Source organism: Eurosta solidaginis, chromosome 2, assembly GCF_040869045.1.
Source record: "Eurosta solidaginis isolate ZX-2024a chromosome 2, ASM4086904v1, whole genome shotgun sequence".
Taxonomy (NCBI): domain Eukaryota; kingdom Metazoa; phylum Arthropoda; class Insecta; order Diptera; family Tephritidae; genus Eurosta; species Eurosta solidaginis.
Window position 1 is genome coordinate 116,478,961 of NC_090320.1, and position 16,596 is coordinate 116,495,556.

Genomic DNA, 16,596 nt, shown 5'->3' on the forward strand with positions numbered 1-16,596 from the left:
TTGTGGGGAGGCAAAAAAATCGCCCATTGCTCTGTGAAAATCATATTCTAGGGATCAAAATAAGAAACTTTGCCGAAGGAACCATACCTCAAAAACGAATTCTGATGCCCCCCCCCCCTCCCATTGGGTCGTAGGGGCAAATCCCACTTTGAAATGCCTATGTGTTTTCTTTTTGGAGTTTATTTTTCTCTTTAGCAATTTATTTAGTGAGAACATATGTAAATGAAAAAATTAATTTAACTTAGTAATAGAAAAGAAATTAAAAAAATTATTAGAAATTAGCGTTTTTACAGCCCCCTTTTAAAACCAAGGCATCACTGTGATGCATTTGCATGTCGTAAACATAGTTTTTTATTCAACCGTTTTAAAAAATGAAGGTATCACTGTGACACAATTGCAGATCGTAAAATTGCTTGTGCTGTTTTTTTAAGCCACCACAAGGCACAGCAGGTAGAATTGCAATTGCCCCTACCCAATAGTTCGACCCAAAGGGGGGGGGGGGGGACATCAGAATTCGTTTTAGAGGTATGCTTCCTTTGGCAAAGTTTCTTATTTTGATCCCTAGATAACAACTTTCACAGAGCAATGAGCGATTTTTAAATCGACCCGCCCTAATATACATGTAGATATTGGAAAAGTTAAGACATTTTTATGCTAAGTTTAGCACAGTGACAAATGTCATTTCTATAAAATATAAAAATACAGTGGGGTGGACTGTTAAATAAAGAGATTAAAATATAAATACTATTATTATAATAAGGGTACAAAATATTTATTTAAGTTACAACAAAACCCGTGGGTAAATGAAGGGAAAGTAATTACCAGAAAAAAATTATGGAATATTATGGAATATTCAGCTATTAAAAACGATTTATGTAGCTGGCCGGAGCAAAATTTCGATTTCGTTGTGTGAAAGGCCTAAGAGAAAGGACTTAACACTTTCTGTAAATTGTCGAAGATTCCGTAGAGAACGAATTTCGGCAGGGAGTAAGTTGAAGAGTTTTCGTGAAACAATTGTGAAAAACTTGCTTGAATGTGTGGTTCTGGTCGACGGTACAACGACTGAAGTTTGTGAGTTTTTCCTTAGGTTATATGCTTCCTACCTTATACTTTGTAGGTAACCACATCTAATGAAAAAAATGTTTAAAACTTTAAAATAATACAGGTCCTTTACTGGGAGAATCTCTAGACTTCTAAATAGCTCTCTCGATGAATGCAACCGATTAGCATTTGATATTTTTCGAATAGCATGTTTTTGCAATAATAATATAGGCTGTATTTTGTTAAGAGTGGCGCCACCCGAACAGCTGATTCCATATTGTAATTTAGAATTAAAAAGCGCATAATAAACTATTTTAAGACTGAAATTAGAACAGGAAGTTATTAGGTGATAAAAACAACGTAAAGAGGATTGAAGATATATTTTTAAATGGGATATATGGTTGCCCCAGCTCATATTATGATCAACAGTTACACCCAGATATTGAAATTCATCAACATAGTCTATTGCGAAGCAGTCCTTATTACAAGCCACAAGCGAGTCGAAGGTACCGGATTGTAAATGTTGGCACCCATTCTCATGAAGAGCAAAACGTCCGCAAATCGCAGAATGAAAAACAACACTTACATCTGGAGGTTTTTTCCCGAGCTTTCCGCAAACTCTGACGCGTTGTACCCTTCCAGAAAGTACCCTCGAAAACCGGCATCATATAATTTATTAAGCAAAATAGCATGATTCACAGTGTCAAAAGCTTTGGTTATATCTACAAAAAGACCAGCGCAATTATTTTTATGGTCCAACTCTTGATAAATAAATGAGCAGAATTCTAGGAGTGGATCCTCAGTAGAGCGGTTTGCTCTAAAACCAAACTGACATGGGCTAAAAAAGCTTCTGCTTTCCAGAAATTTCATAATTCGATTTTTGAGAGCTTTTTCAAAAACCTTGGATATAGAGGATAGAAGTGAAATGGGCCTATAGTTATTTTTTTATTCCCTGTTACCCTTTTTAAACAAGGGGATAATAATTTCTCATTTCAAGGCATCGGGGAAGATTCCTGAAAAAACACTTGTATTGGATAGATGCTTTAGAACGTCCAGCAAATAAAGGGCTACGCTTTTTAGAAGTTTATTTGAAATACCATCGTATCCACTAGAACTAGAGTTACTCAGCTTTTTTATTATAGAAAGGAGCTCAGAGCCTGTGACGGGTTCAAACATAAAACTGCACCTAGAACTAGCTGTGTCGCCACCGGACATGATACAGTTGCAGGAAGAAATATTACATTGACCAACAGATACAAAAAAATCTTTAAAAATATCAGCAATAACAGAGGGGTCGTAAATCATATTGCCACAGTTACTCAAAGCAATAGTCCGTTCACCACCAATGCTATTTCTGTTGATAATACTATTTACAACTTCCCATTCCTTTTTAGTGTTGCCGCGGCAGTTAAATAGTCTACTCCGGAAATAAGTATCTCGGTGCGATTTTATATCTTTATTTAATTTTTTACATAATTTTTGTAACGAGATCTAAGCTCAAGATTTCTTGGATGCTTTCTACACTTGACACCTAATTTATTTTTCAATTTGATCTTTTTAAAAGGTCGGAATGCATCCAAGGTTTAAGTTTGATTTTAGATTTTCGTCGAACACAAGTGAAACTAGCGAATTCTATGTGACCGTGCAATATGTTTAGAAATAAAGACTATGCTTTTGAAATAGCCCAATCCTCAAGGAGCAAATTTTCATTTAGAATGGAATAGTTTATATTATTAGTTTTTGTATTATTCGTTAAATCTTTCTTTTTCATATGAAACTCAATTTTAACACCAGTCATAGTGTGATCTGTTATACCTAGCTCCAAATTAATGCCAGTGCACGCGCACAAGCTACTGAATCGACAAAAGATATGATCCAGGCAAGTGCCAGAACAATTCCTTGTCGGCTCATTCAAGTACGATGAAAATCCGTGACTGGCCAATAGTGCTAGGTAGCTTTCAGATACCGCATTCATCTGCTTTAAATCTATGTTCAAATCACCCAATATCACTGCACCCCTCTCTTTTACATTCTGAGAAATCTTCCAAAAAGGCCTGACAGTTTCCGAATGAAACCTATATACACATATTAAGGCTAGATTTGTATTACCATTTTTTAACAAAACTTTTAAAATATCAGCACTTTGCAAGTGTATTTTTCAAAATTACAATCGAACGTGTTTCGCACGAAAGCTCCCACACCTCCTGTAGAATATTCGTCGTTATTGTTTGCAAAAAAGTAATAATTTGGAATATCATAAAAGATAGTCTCAGTAAAATATATCCATATCTCCGACACAAATATTATGTCCGGTAGACTGGAAAAGTCAACGTCGTGAACAGTATGGCCGTATGTACATTAAATCAGTGCCAAGTCCTGTGATGCTAAAAATTTGAAGAGACAAGGGATATAAATGTTTATTTTACAGCAAAGTTTTTTTTGTTGATTCCAGTCGGCATTCGCAGAACCATGAAGCTGCCGGACAAAACTAAGTTCCGCCTTTAAGCTTTTTAACCCGCCGGGTTAAAGATGATGAAGATCCTCCGGGCGCCAGAAAACTTCACTACGCCACTGATTGTGGCCATATCACCTGATGTATAAAACAATTCGATACTCGAGTGGCGCTGTAGGGTATATCTAACATGAGCGCTACAGGAGGCAGGAGTTGCATATGACGCAAGAAGCTGAAAAGGCGTGAACAGAAGTGCGGGACAGTTAAATTTCTAGGATCATGTTTTAATATCTTAAATTTTGTTGACGTAAACGACGTGTTTTTACCTCGCTCCTCATAACCGTACATATTTTTAGTGAATTGAATAATAAGTAGCTGTTTTGTGAACGTAAATAAACTGTTTTCCTGCCTGTCTGATTGTGCGTAATAAATCTTGTTATAAACCCGACAGTGAAGATCTTGGACAATAAATTATAATAAATGAAATTATTTCTGTAAGCAAAATGAAATGGGTGTGTCGCTCACGGCCGCGGTAGCTGAAACCGCTACAGCCGTGGAACTGAGAGAAATAATGCAAATATCCGAAAGCATTGTTGAGACTTTAAAAGCGGAGCTAGCAAGGGGAGCAAAAGCAATGTTTAATCAAGTTTGTATATCGATTGATTAACATTCCCCACATGTAAGAGACATATTTCGAACGTGGCCATCGATTGCGAGCAACAGTAGTGCTATCGTCATACAATTTCACTCCCCACTCACCATACACTGCGCGCATTTGATTAATATCGTAGCCGATTGAAAAAGCTGTCTCCCTGCAACCCCTTGGGATCCAGGCGAATTTTCAATTATATGAGAGCCTTACACGCACGGTGGGGTATTTGATCAATCTAGCTGTCCAAAATTAAAACAGCAGTTATTTCTGTTCAAAGAGTGGTTGTATCACTTCATTGTTATTAAAGGAAATATTTGACAGTAAATTCACGGTGTTTCACGCAGAATTACTATGGATCGGGCCCCCGGTTTCGTATGGACCCGTAGTAATTTTTTGGCATTACATGAAGTATGTCAATATGGTTATCAAAGGAAAAATATTTTACTCCGCATTGATATTTTTAAGTAGGGCGGCCACTTAGGGTTGTATCTTGCCTTCTTTTTTATATTTCTTTGTATATCCACTACCATCTCGGAAACGGCTTAACCGATTTGAGTCAAATTTGGTACATCGATACAGTATTACATTTTAAGACTTTTTACCTAGGTGTTGTCACTTAGGATTTTTTCACAAGGTGCCACCTTTCTTAAGTTAAAGAAAATTACATGGGATATGCCAATAAGGGTATCAGTCTCTTACAAAATTGATCACCACTCAAAAAATCGAGGGTATGCGCAGCCGTTTTTGATATTAAACTTTGAAACAAACACAAGTTCATGTATCGCCAAAAAATTACTGACATGATATGCCATGACAAAAAGATATATCTTTTTGTTTGCAAGGTGTTTAATATTGAAAAGTAGTAGTATTACAAGTAGAAAAACTCAGTTAAGACATGCGTTATAAAAAATCTAACATATGAGTTAAAAACACATAGCTAGATTTCTTGAGGTTACATATATTATTTCTTTTATTTTTCAATTCAAATAAAAAATCTTTATTTAACAAACTCATGGTACCCGACTTCATGTCTAAGCTTTTAATTTTAAAGTTTAACTAATCTAATTTTATTGGCTGGACACCCCAAAGTATATTTTGTAGGAACTAAATCAAAACAAGTAAGGAAGGCTAAGTTCGGGTGTAACCGAACATTACATACTCAGTTGAGAGCTGTGGAGACAAAGTAAGGGAAAATCACCATGTTGTAAAAAGAACCTAGGGTAACCCTGGAATGTGTTTGAATGACATGTGTATCAAATGGAAGGTATTAAAGAGAATTTTAAGAGGAAGTGGACCATAGTTCTATAGATGGACGCCATTTAGGGATATCGCCATAAAGGTGGACCAGGCCTGACTCTAGAATTAGGTTGTACGATATGGGTATCAAATGAAATGTGTTAATGATAATTTTAAAAGGGAGTGGGCCTAAGTTCTATAGGTGGACGCCTTTTCGAGATATCGCCATAAAAGTGGACCAGGGGTGACTCTATAATTTATTTTGTACGATATGGGTACCAAATGAAAGGTATTAATGAGTATTTTTCAAAAGGGTGTGGGCCTAAGTTCTATAGATGGACGTCTTTTCGAGATATCGCCATAAAGATGGACCAGGGGTGACTCTAGAATTTGTTTGTACGATATGAGTATCAAATGAAAGGTATTAATGAGTATTTTAAGAGGGCGTGGGCCTTAGTTCTATATGTGGACGCCTTTTCGAGATATCGCCATAAAGGTGGACCAGGGGTGATTCTAGAATTTGTTTGTACTATATGGGTATCAAATGAAAGGTGTTAATGAATATTTTAAAAGGAAGTGGGCCTCAGTTCTATAGGTGGACGCGTTTTCGGAATGTCGTTATAAAAGTGGACCAGGGTTGACTCTAGAATGCGTTTGTACAATACGGGTATCAAACGAAAGGTGTTAAAAGTGTTTTAAAAGGGAGTGCGCCTTAGTTCTATGTGTGGACGCCTTTTCGGGATATCGCCATAAACGTGGACCAGGGGTGACTCTAGAATGCATTTGTACAATATGGGTATCAATTAAAAGGGCGTGGGCCTTAGTTCTATAGGTGGACGCCTTTTCGAGATATCGCCATAAAGGTGGACCAGGGGTGCCTCTAGAATTTGTTTGTACAATATGGATATCAAATGAAAGGTGTTAATGAGTATTTTAAAAGGGGTGGGCCTTAGTTCTATAGGTGGGCGCCTTTTCGAGATATCGCCATAAAGGTGGGTCAGGGGTGACTCTAGAATTTGTTTGTACGATATGGGTATCAAATAAAAGTTTTTATGAGGGTTTTAAAAGGGAGTGGGCCTTAGTTCTATAGGTGGACGCCTTTTCGAGATATCGCCATAAAGGTGGACGAGAGGTGGCTCTAGAAATTGTTTGTACGATATGGGTATCAAATTAAAGGTATTAATGAGGGTTTTAAAAGGGAGTTGCCCTTAGTTGTATATGTGAAGGCGTTTTCGAGATATCGACCAAAATGTGGACCAGGGTGATCCAGAACATCATCTGTCGGGAACCGCTAATGTATTTATATATGTAATACCACGAACAGTATTCCTTCCAAGATTCCAAGGTCTTTTAATTTCGCCCTGCAAAACTTTTTCATTTTCTTCTACTTAATATGGTAGGTGTCACACCCATTTTACCAAGTTTTTTTCTAAAGTTATATTTTGCGTCAATAGACCAATACAATTACCATCTTTCATCCCTTTTTTCGTATTTGGTATATAATTATGGCATTTTTTTTCATTTTTCGTAATTTTAGATATCGAAAAAGTGGGCGTGGTCATAGTCGGATTTCGGCCATTTTTTACACCAATACAAAGTGAGTTGAGATAAGTACGTGAACTGAGTTTAGTAAAGATATATCGATTTTTGCTCAAGTTATCGTGTTAACGGCCGAGCGGAAGGACAGACGGTCGACTGTGTATAAAAACTGGTCGTGGCTTCAACCGATTTCGCTCTTTTTCACAGAAAACAGTTACCGCCCTAGAATCTAACCCTCTACCAAATTTCAAAAGGATTGGTATATTTTTGTTCGACTTATGGCATTAAAAGTATCCTAGACAAATTAAATGATGAATCTTTGTATTTTGTTGCAACATATCATTACTGGAGTTGAATGTTGACATAATTTACTTATATACTGTAAAGATATTAACTTTTCTTTTAAAATTTGAATTGAAAAAATAAAAATTTTTAAAAAGTGGTCGTGGTCGTTCTCCGATTTTGCTAATTTTTATTAAGCAGACATACAGTAATAAGGGTAACGTTCCTGCCAAATTTCATCATGATATCTTCAACGACTGCCAAATTACAGCTTGCAAAACTAATAAATTAACTTCTTTTAAAAGTGGGCGGTGCCACGCCCATTGTCCACAATTTTACTAGTTTTCTATTCTGCGTCATAAGTTCAACTCACCTACCAAGTTTTATCGCTTAATCCGTATTTGGTAATGAATTATCGCACCTTTTCGAATTTTCGAAATTTTCGATATCGAAAAAGTGGGCGTGGTTATTGTCCGATATCGTTCATTTTAAATAGCGATCTGAGATGAGTGCCCAGGAACCTACATACCAAATTTCATCAAGATGCCTCAAAATTTACTCAAGTTATCGTGTTAACGGACAGACGGACGGACATGGCTCAATCGAATTTTTTTCGATACTGATGATTTTGATATATGGAAGTCTATATCTATTTCGATTCCTTTATACATGTACAACCAACTGTTACCCAATCAAAGTTAATATACTCTGTGAGCTCTGCTCAACTGAGTATAAAAATTAACATATTATCATATATGTGTAGAGGTCTACATAGGCATTTCCAAACTTACATGCTAGATATATATATAAGTATGTGTATATATTATAAGAATATTTAGACTTTGAGCACGCCACTGATGTTGGTACGTCAAGTGCCAAGCGACGACTAACTCAATTAACCACGACAGAGCGAATCATATGCGTGTGCATTGGCCCTGCTCTAAATCAGGGCTATTCATTTGTTGCCCTAGTAAGCGATTAAATGAAAAATCAATTCACCCGCATGATCATCGCAACGATTGCGCTCTCACTAATACAGATGCACTTTCAGTGCATTCGTCGCGATGATCGTGCGGGTGAATTGATTTTTCATTTAGTCGCTTACTAGCAAGCAGCGAGCTAACAACAAACATGTGTATCGCGCATAATTTTTCATACATATTTTGATACCGATCTGCCGATACCCGCCACTGATGTTGCTACGCCAAGTGCCAACGACGACAGAGCGAAACATATGCGTGTGAATTGAGAGGGCACAATTGTGCTATGAAATGGATGGACCTTATTTAGAGCATCAACATCAATATAAAGGTAGAGCGCAAGAGTAGCATTAGACAAAATTTATTGCAACTTTACTTTAGCAACATGTCGTAAGCCATACAAAAATTATCACAAGGTATGTGATTAAAATTAGAAAGAAAATATCATGATACTCTTCTGCTCAGAAATCGTCACAAGTGGTATAGATTGTACGTATATATGCACGTAGAAATGTGCAGCGAGAGTATGTATACTATAAAAAGAATGTATCTATGCAAAAACAATTAAAAGAAACTGAAAGAAATGGTGCTAGTAAAATCAACAAATCGGTTCTGTTGTTCTTGACTTAACGGAGATTCGGTGAAAGTGATCGAAATATGTTTAATTCGACCGAGTTCTTTGTCAAGCGATCAAATTAGTTTAGTCATTTCAACAGAAGAGAAATTGTCGCTCTTAAGTAAACAAAATTCTGTAAAATTGACAGATTCCTAATCAATCTAACTGATTTTTCTGTTAACACAATTGATCTCACTGGTAATTTCAACAGCGATAAACAGTCAATACATGAGCAAATTTAAAGAGAATTTTACGCTCACTGCGCTCTCTACTTAAGAAAATCACCAAATCGAAAAAAACACACAAAATGGGAAAACAACAAAAAACTCGTTTTTCAGTTATCAATACAAAACGAAAACACTTTTTTGAATTTACTGTGCAAAAAATAATGAGATACCAGGGATAGATAGGGACATCTATTTATCGGGTACAATTTTGCAACTTCTCCTCCAAGCGAAATTCAAAATTGCGCCCTTTTGTTGCAAAAGTTTTGTTTAAACGAACAGGATTAGTAATATTTTGTTCAAGTTTTTACGAATTTTCACTCACGCCAACGAATTTAATAAGATAATGAAAAACATCCTTTTTTAATGTTGATGTTTCCAGCAACATAAATATTTGAGTTGTTTTGGAATCGTTTCAACTTAAAGTGTTACGAAAATTAAACTTGCCGAATTACATGTAAAGCTACTCCAGTGGTGAATCACCTTCTAGCGATTTGATTCTTTACTTTTCTATAACTTACAAGTTCTCTATTTAAAATGTTATGTCAAACATTAATACTACAAGTTCGAAACAATCAAGTGTGGCAACTACATGCGAGAGAAGAAATTGAGAATGAGCTGCAACTGAAAGAATTGAGAATCAGTTTTGTGACTACTACTTTCATTTCTATTTGCAAATCGAAGTTCAAAACTATAAATTAAATAAATTATAAAATATAAAATTTGATGAAAGTGCGTTTAATAAAACAAAATAATAAAGTGTATAATGTTTAATGTGTGCCAGCATATTTGATGTAAGCCCAATTGAAGTTCGCTTAGTAAGTGCGTACATATGTCTGTATATGTAGCAGGGATGCACCTTGACGTTAAGCTAATCGTTTATCAAAAAATTTCCACCGTTTCCGTTGAAACACTTCGAAATTTTATCGATAAAGAAATTATCAAGATAAATTGTATCTCGTTTTTACCCGAAACGAAAAGCCTTCGTTAACGTTAAAAACGTTAACAAAAAACGTGATACTTTATGTTTGAACTGTGCTGGCAATGCTATAGCCATTGTGAAGCCGTAAGGTGGTAACAGCGAGCGGACATACACACACAAACTCCATGTAATTTGTTTGTGTAGTGCGTTGGTGGTAATGTCAAAAATACTATGAGAAATTTTCGTACTGTCAAAATTCATGAGAAAAGTTGCAATCAGCTTGGCTAATGCTTTCACCTTTAATGACTCCGCCATCAATCAGATTTGCCAGCATAGTTTGAAATTAATAATCAACATAAACGATTTGATTTCGTTTTGATATGGCAGAAAACGAAACAAAATCATTTCGTTAATTTGACGTTCTTAACGTTAATAAACGAAACGAAATGACTTTTTTTCGTTTATTAACGTTAATTATCGTAACGAAATTATATTGGTTCGTTGGTTAAGCATGCCTGATATGTAGCAAGCATGTGTATTTATGTATTCACATATTTACGTATGTATGTATGTATATGGCCACCGTGGTGTGATGGTAGCGTGCTCCACCTGCCACACCGTATGCCCTGGGTTCGCACCCCGGGCAAAGCAACATCAAAATGTTAGAAATAAGGTTTTTCAATTAGAAGAAAATTTTTCTAAGCGGGATCGCCCCTCGGCAGTGTTTGGCAAGCGCCCCGAGTGTATTTCTGCCATGAAAAGCTCTCAGTGAAAACTCATCTGCCTTGCAGATGCCGTTCGGAGTCGGCATAAAACATGTAGGTCCCGTCCGGCCAATTTGTAGGGAAAATCAAGAGGAGCACGACGGAAATTGGAAGAGAAGCTCGGCCTTAGATCTCTTCGGAGGTTATCGCGCCTTACATTTATTAATTAATTTATGTATATGGCAACATAGGTACTTTCGTACAAAGCTGTCGCAACAACTTTTTTTGTTCATTTGACTACTAAAACGGTCAATTACGAATCAACGATTTGTACGCAGTTGATTCAACATCTTGTTGCGATGGATAAAAATTAACAGAAATTTCGGTTGAATTAACCCGTATTTCGGTTGATTTTGCCAGTCTTTTTCTTTCAGTGTAGGTTTGGTCTCCATCGATGACTTCAGGCATGGTGACATGGTCGTGGACGAAGAGATTGTTTATCTCCCTTAAGCTGTTGAAATTAAATATCACATTCTTTTGTTATTTTCGTTTTCTCACAAAAACAAGTACTCTAACCCACTCTTACGATGTACATTTGTATATACCATTTTACGTTATTCCAATTAGATTTTACTCTGTATACCGGTTTGCCGCCAGTGGCGTAGTGAAATTTATATATACCTAAGGGGGCGTGTTGGATATTTGTTAAAACCAAAGATGTAAGAATATCTAAAAACTTTTATGTTTTATGCTACATTTATAGCAAAATTGAGAATAAATGTTTGTTCTGCTTTTGTATACTAATTAAATCAATTTATATCAAATAGTAAACTAAATTTAGCTTTGTATTATTCTTTTTCTCAAACGCATATTTTTTTTTTTTTTTTGTATGAGATTAAGGAAAATTGTAAAAATACCATTACAATAAAAAAAATGTAAATCTGAGTTTCTACAAACTGTTTATAATTGTCAAATTTGTTCCACTTAATCTTCATTCTCATGTTTAGCAAAAATTACATATTAAAATTTGAAGACATGCAAGCTCTTTGCTGATATAAATATGTTATTGACGTAATGTATGATAAGCATCAGAAGCTCGAATTTGATTTTATTAGCATTTCGTTTTGTTTTATATACATCATCGTTACTGCGTAAGCATTCTAACGCAAAATTTAATGCATTAACTGATACTGATTGACTATTAAGATTATCATCGCACTCGTTTGCAACACACTTTGACATTAATTTTATGGGCATAAAAGCTATTTCATCACTTCTTGCAATTGCGTTTTTAAAACACTGCAGATCTTTTTCAAATTGGTAGTCCGATTTCGTTAGCACAGCATTTTTGCTTCTCTCTGGCAGGCCTAAAATTCTATGTTCCTTTAAATTTTTTGATATATTCGTGATAGCTGCTAACATTGAAATTGTCGTCTCAAGCTCAATTTCTTCGGCATTCCCTATGCAATTCGGAAAAGATTTACACATACATTGTCTAGTCCTTTTTGTGAGGCGATTAACTTGTGAACAACACGCAAGAGAAAGCGTAGCAAATTTTTACCCAAATCGTTTGTAAAAATTTTCGCAAGGCAATTATTTTACTCCAGTCTCCAGGTGCATTTACAATGAGCGGTGTAAAACATTTGTTTGCATATAAGGAAATTGCACCCATCGTTTCGTTAATGCTTATATCATTTGTTTGTACTAAGTCAGCGTTACTGCTGTGGGCTCCCAGGTTTTGTTGATAAGTGTGATTGATTTATGATGTTATACACTGTCTCCAAGAGATACGAGATAATTTCCTCGGGTATATTATTTATTGAGCTTTTTATGATTTCTGATTTAGAAGGTCATCCTGCGCGTATTGAAAGTAAAACAAAAACAATTCCAACCAATGTAGTTTAGCTTCGCTGGAATTGCCGGCAGAAAGAAAATTTTCCCAAGTAATGCTTAATGTCTTTGTTAGTAAAATTTCTTTTTTCATTTAACATATTGTGCATTATTTAAATGATGCGATTAAATCAAATATAATCATTTTGAGTTCACAAATCACGACCTCTGAGGCACTATCGATGGACAACTGCACAAAAAGCTGATCCTATTTTATTTGCCACAGCACCGATATATTATTATGCGAAATTCACCGAAAAGCTTATTTGTTTGCTTGGAAAACAGTTTAACAACTTTATTTAACTCTTTTGTGTATTATTTCATGGAACATTTCAAGTAATGCACTTTTTGTGTTTTCCCCGATTTTCTTCTCCAACTGATCTGCTTCCACGCCAACTTAAAAAGGAAAGAGCTCTCGCCAGCGGAAGTGTGAGGTTGCTGTTTTTGTGCATGTGGTTTGACATATCTCCACTCTCAAGTTGACAAAATTCACAATTAATGCAGTATCTTTATTAGAGTTACCATCAAATGCATAGATAATACTAAGTTTTCGAGTGGACTTTTACGGTTTCATAAGTCGTGCTCACAAAGCAGGGTTTTCTGTAAGTATTGTACAGAAAGACCTGAGAAAGGCGATGGGTTTAGCATGGCGTTGCAGAAAGAGTCGCTTCTGTAATTCCTTAACAACAAATAATACATATGAGTCTTATTGACTCACTAAATCAACTGTCCGAAAACCCGAGAACTTGGCAACTTTTGTTGTAAAGTTAGAGGGATAAAGGCGATTATTGGCGAATGTCCTCTGCACTATATATTCCTATCAGTTTACCCTGTAAGCCTTCCAAGACGTAGTAGCTATTCCCCAGTTTTCCACGAACTCATGCTTTTATAAAAAGTGGGCCTAATTTGGCATTAAAATTTCTTTCAAATCGACTTTGTGCAAAATTCCTTCGGAAAACTTCTTGACGCACTTTGTATGATACAGGTCGTGTACGCAGATTGTATTGTGACACATTCCTTTCATAAGCCTTTGCTGCCTTTTCTTGCATATTGGCGTGCATTAAAATCTTTTGATCGGTTGGGGATAAGGGCAATTTGGTTTCTCAAAAGAATCTAAGCTCCGTAGGAGTTGGTAAGTAGATCCATGAGTAGCCATGTCCAATCCAAAAAGCGCATGAACACCCTATCGATTGGTGCACCGAATTTCTCAATGAGCAACTTATGCTGCTAAAGTTTTCATCCCAAAGCGTTTGATCTTTGTGCAAGTATGCTCGAATTGCCGCGACTAATGAACGATTTACTCGTTCTGATGCATTTGCCTGAGGGGAATATAATGCAGTATAAACATGCTTAATTCCTAGGGTAGTGAGAAATGCGTTAAATTCATTTGCCTTGAACTGTGCACCGTTGTCACTTATAATGATTATCTTGCTCCTTTGCCACATCTTTCAATTATTCATAATCCGGGTCTGAAAAGTGTGCAGACGACAGGTCCACTTCCGGGCCAATATTTTCAATGTTACACACCTCGGAATACATTCTCGAAAGCGCGTCCGGCACAACATTCTCCTTCCCTCGGCGATCACTCACACTAAACTTATATGCTTGAAGTTTTAAGGCCCATCGAGCAAGCCTTCCACTTTTTTCTTTATTGACAACAAAGGTTAAAATTATTACAAGATTTCTCAAAAAAAAACGAAGTTTTGCGAGAGAAAATAGCTTATTTCTATTTTAATCTATTTGTTATCAATTATTATGAGAGGTTGTAATGAAAGACAACAGTAAGGAAATAATAATTAAAATTTAACTAAAACTAAAATTTAGCTTAATAATTTTTATTATGTGAGCAAAATTAGATATATAGTGTAGAACGTACTTGCATCTAGATATTAAAATCAAAATTTTTAAGAAGCATTTTTAACTTCAACTGGAAGTTTGTTGAAAAGTTTAACACCATAATGACTTAGTGATTTTGCACATCTTTCCGTTCGAAAGATACGTGGTTTCATATTTATTCTAACTCTAAATGTATATTCTGGGGTTGATTCTTCTGGAATGTCTAAATTATGCTTTATTAAGTTATTTTTAATTTTATAAAATAATATTAAAGTTTGAAGGATGGAGTTCTTCCGTACATCAAGCATGTCTTGGTACATCAGTTCACTTGCTGTTCTTAGCGGCAAATTTAAAATGTTTTTTATTATTTTATTTTGAATTCTTTGTATTTCAATTGTTAGCTGTTCGGAACAAGTGTTCCACCAAATTGGATTTAAATAATTAATATGTGACACAAACAAGGCGCTGTACAGAAGCCACATGCATTTTTGTGGAATGAGTTTTCGATTTCTATTAATAGCAAAATTGAGTGGTATTAATTTCATTTTCAATTTGTTGATATGTTCTCGCCAGTTTAAATTAGCATCAAACCAAATTCCGAGGTACTTTAAATTGTCGACTCTCGAAATAAAGCTGCCCTCCAGATAAATTCCCTTCAAATCATTCAAATTTCAATATTATAAAGTTAGTTTTAGATAGATTAATTTTTAATAAATTACGCTGAAACCATTGTGAAATTAACTTAAAATCTCTTTGCATATTAGCCAAGAGGACATCGAGAGTACCAGTAGCATACAAAAAGGTCCCGTCATCGGCATAGAATTGCGGAATTCCATTCAACTCAAGTTTAAATATGTTGTTTATGTATAATAAAAATAATTTGGCAGCTAACTTCGATCCTTGTGGAGCGCCAGATTTAACATTTTTAATTGAGCTTTTTGTATTTTTGATTTGGACAAATTGTTTTCTATTAGTTAAAAGCTTTCGAAGAGGTTAATAGCACTGCCATTAACTCCCAACTCCTTAAGCTTTTGGATCATAGTATAGATATTTACTGAGTCAAACGCTTTGCTGAGACCTATTGAGAGCATTGCAACATATTTTTTCTTATCTAAGTTTTCATATAAAAATTGTTTGCAATTGATACTGGCAGATAATATGCCCGAGTTTTCGGTAAATCCAAACTGATTATCGCTTATTATATTGTTAATTTTAACAAAATGTTTGAGTCGGTTTAGCAAAATTAGGCTGGTGCATTAACAGTACAAGACTAGCATGATCCGTAATTATTTCGAACTCCTGCAGCTCCAAATAACAACGAAATTTGTTTATGGCCTCAATTGCGGCCAGACATTGGCGTTCGGCGACACTATAATTTCTTTGTACGGAATTTAGCTTTTTTGACATAAACGCGATTGGCCTTTCCGCTCCATCTTCGGCTAGCTGTACTAACATTGCACCTATACCAAAATCGCTGGCATCACAATGCAAAACAAATTTTTTTGAAAAATCCGAATTTGACAGCACAGGCTCTGATATTAGCAAGGCTTTTAGCTTATCGAAGGCAGTTTGAGCTTCTTCCGTCCAGACAAATTTCATTTTGGTTGAAAGAACGTGTGTTATGGGAAATGCTACAACTGCAAAGTTAACAACAAATCTTCTACACCATCAACCTAGTCCCAAGAATCCTTTGACTTGTTTTAAATTTTTTGGAATAGGCCATGCCAAAATTTATTCAAATTTTTCCTGGGTCAGTCGATATCCCGCCGTTTCCGATGACAAATCCTAAGTAATTTACTTCAGTTACGCAAAAATTACTTTTAGAAACGTTAAGCGTTAAATTAGCCGTTCTAAATTGGTTAGCAATTCTAACTAGTACTTCGATATGGGTATCAAAATCTTCGGATACTACGCAAAGATCATCTAGGTAAACAAAGACACAGTGTTTTAAATCTGCAGATATTATTTCGTCCATCAATCTACACATTGTGGACGGCGCGGTGCATAAACCGAACGGCATTACCTTAAATTGATACAATGGCCTCCCTGGGATGGTGAAGGCCGTTAATGCCTTAGATTTCTCAGTTAAGGTGATCTGCCAGTACTCATATTTAAGGTCCAATTTGGAAATAATGTTTGCTTTTGGCAATCGCGCAAAAATGCCTTAAATGTTATGAAGGGGGTACGCGTCTTTACTGGTGACCGCATTTAATCTTCTGGCA

The 16,596-nt window shown here is 35.7% G+C and overlaps 1 protein-coding gene across 2 annotated transcripts in view; it reads left to right on the forward strand.

The window, feature by feature from the left end:
- LOC137240171 (uncharacterized) overlaps nt 1-16,596 on the forward strand; it is a 1,093,642-nt gene that overhangs the window by 1,064,039 nt on the left and 13,007 nt on the right. The window lies entirely within an intron of this gene.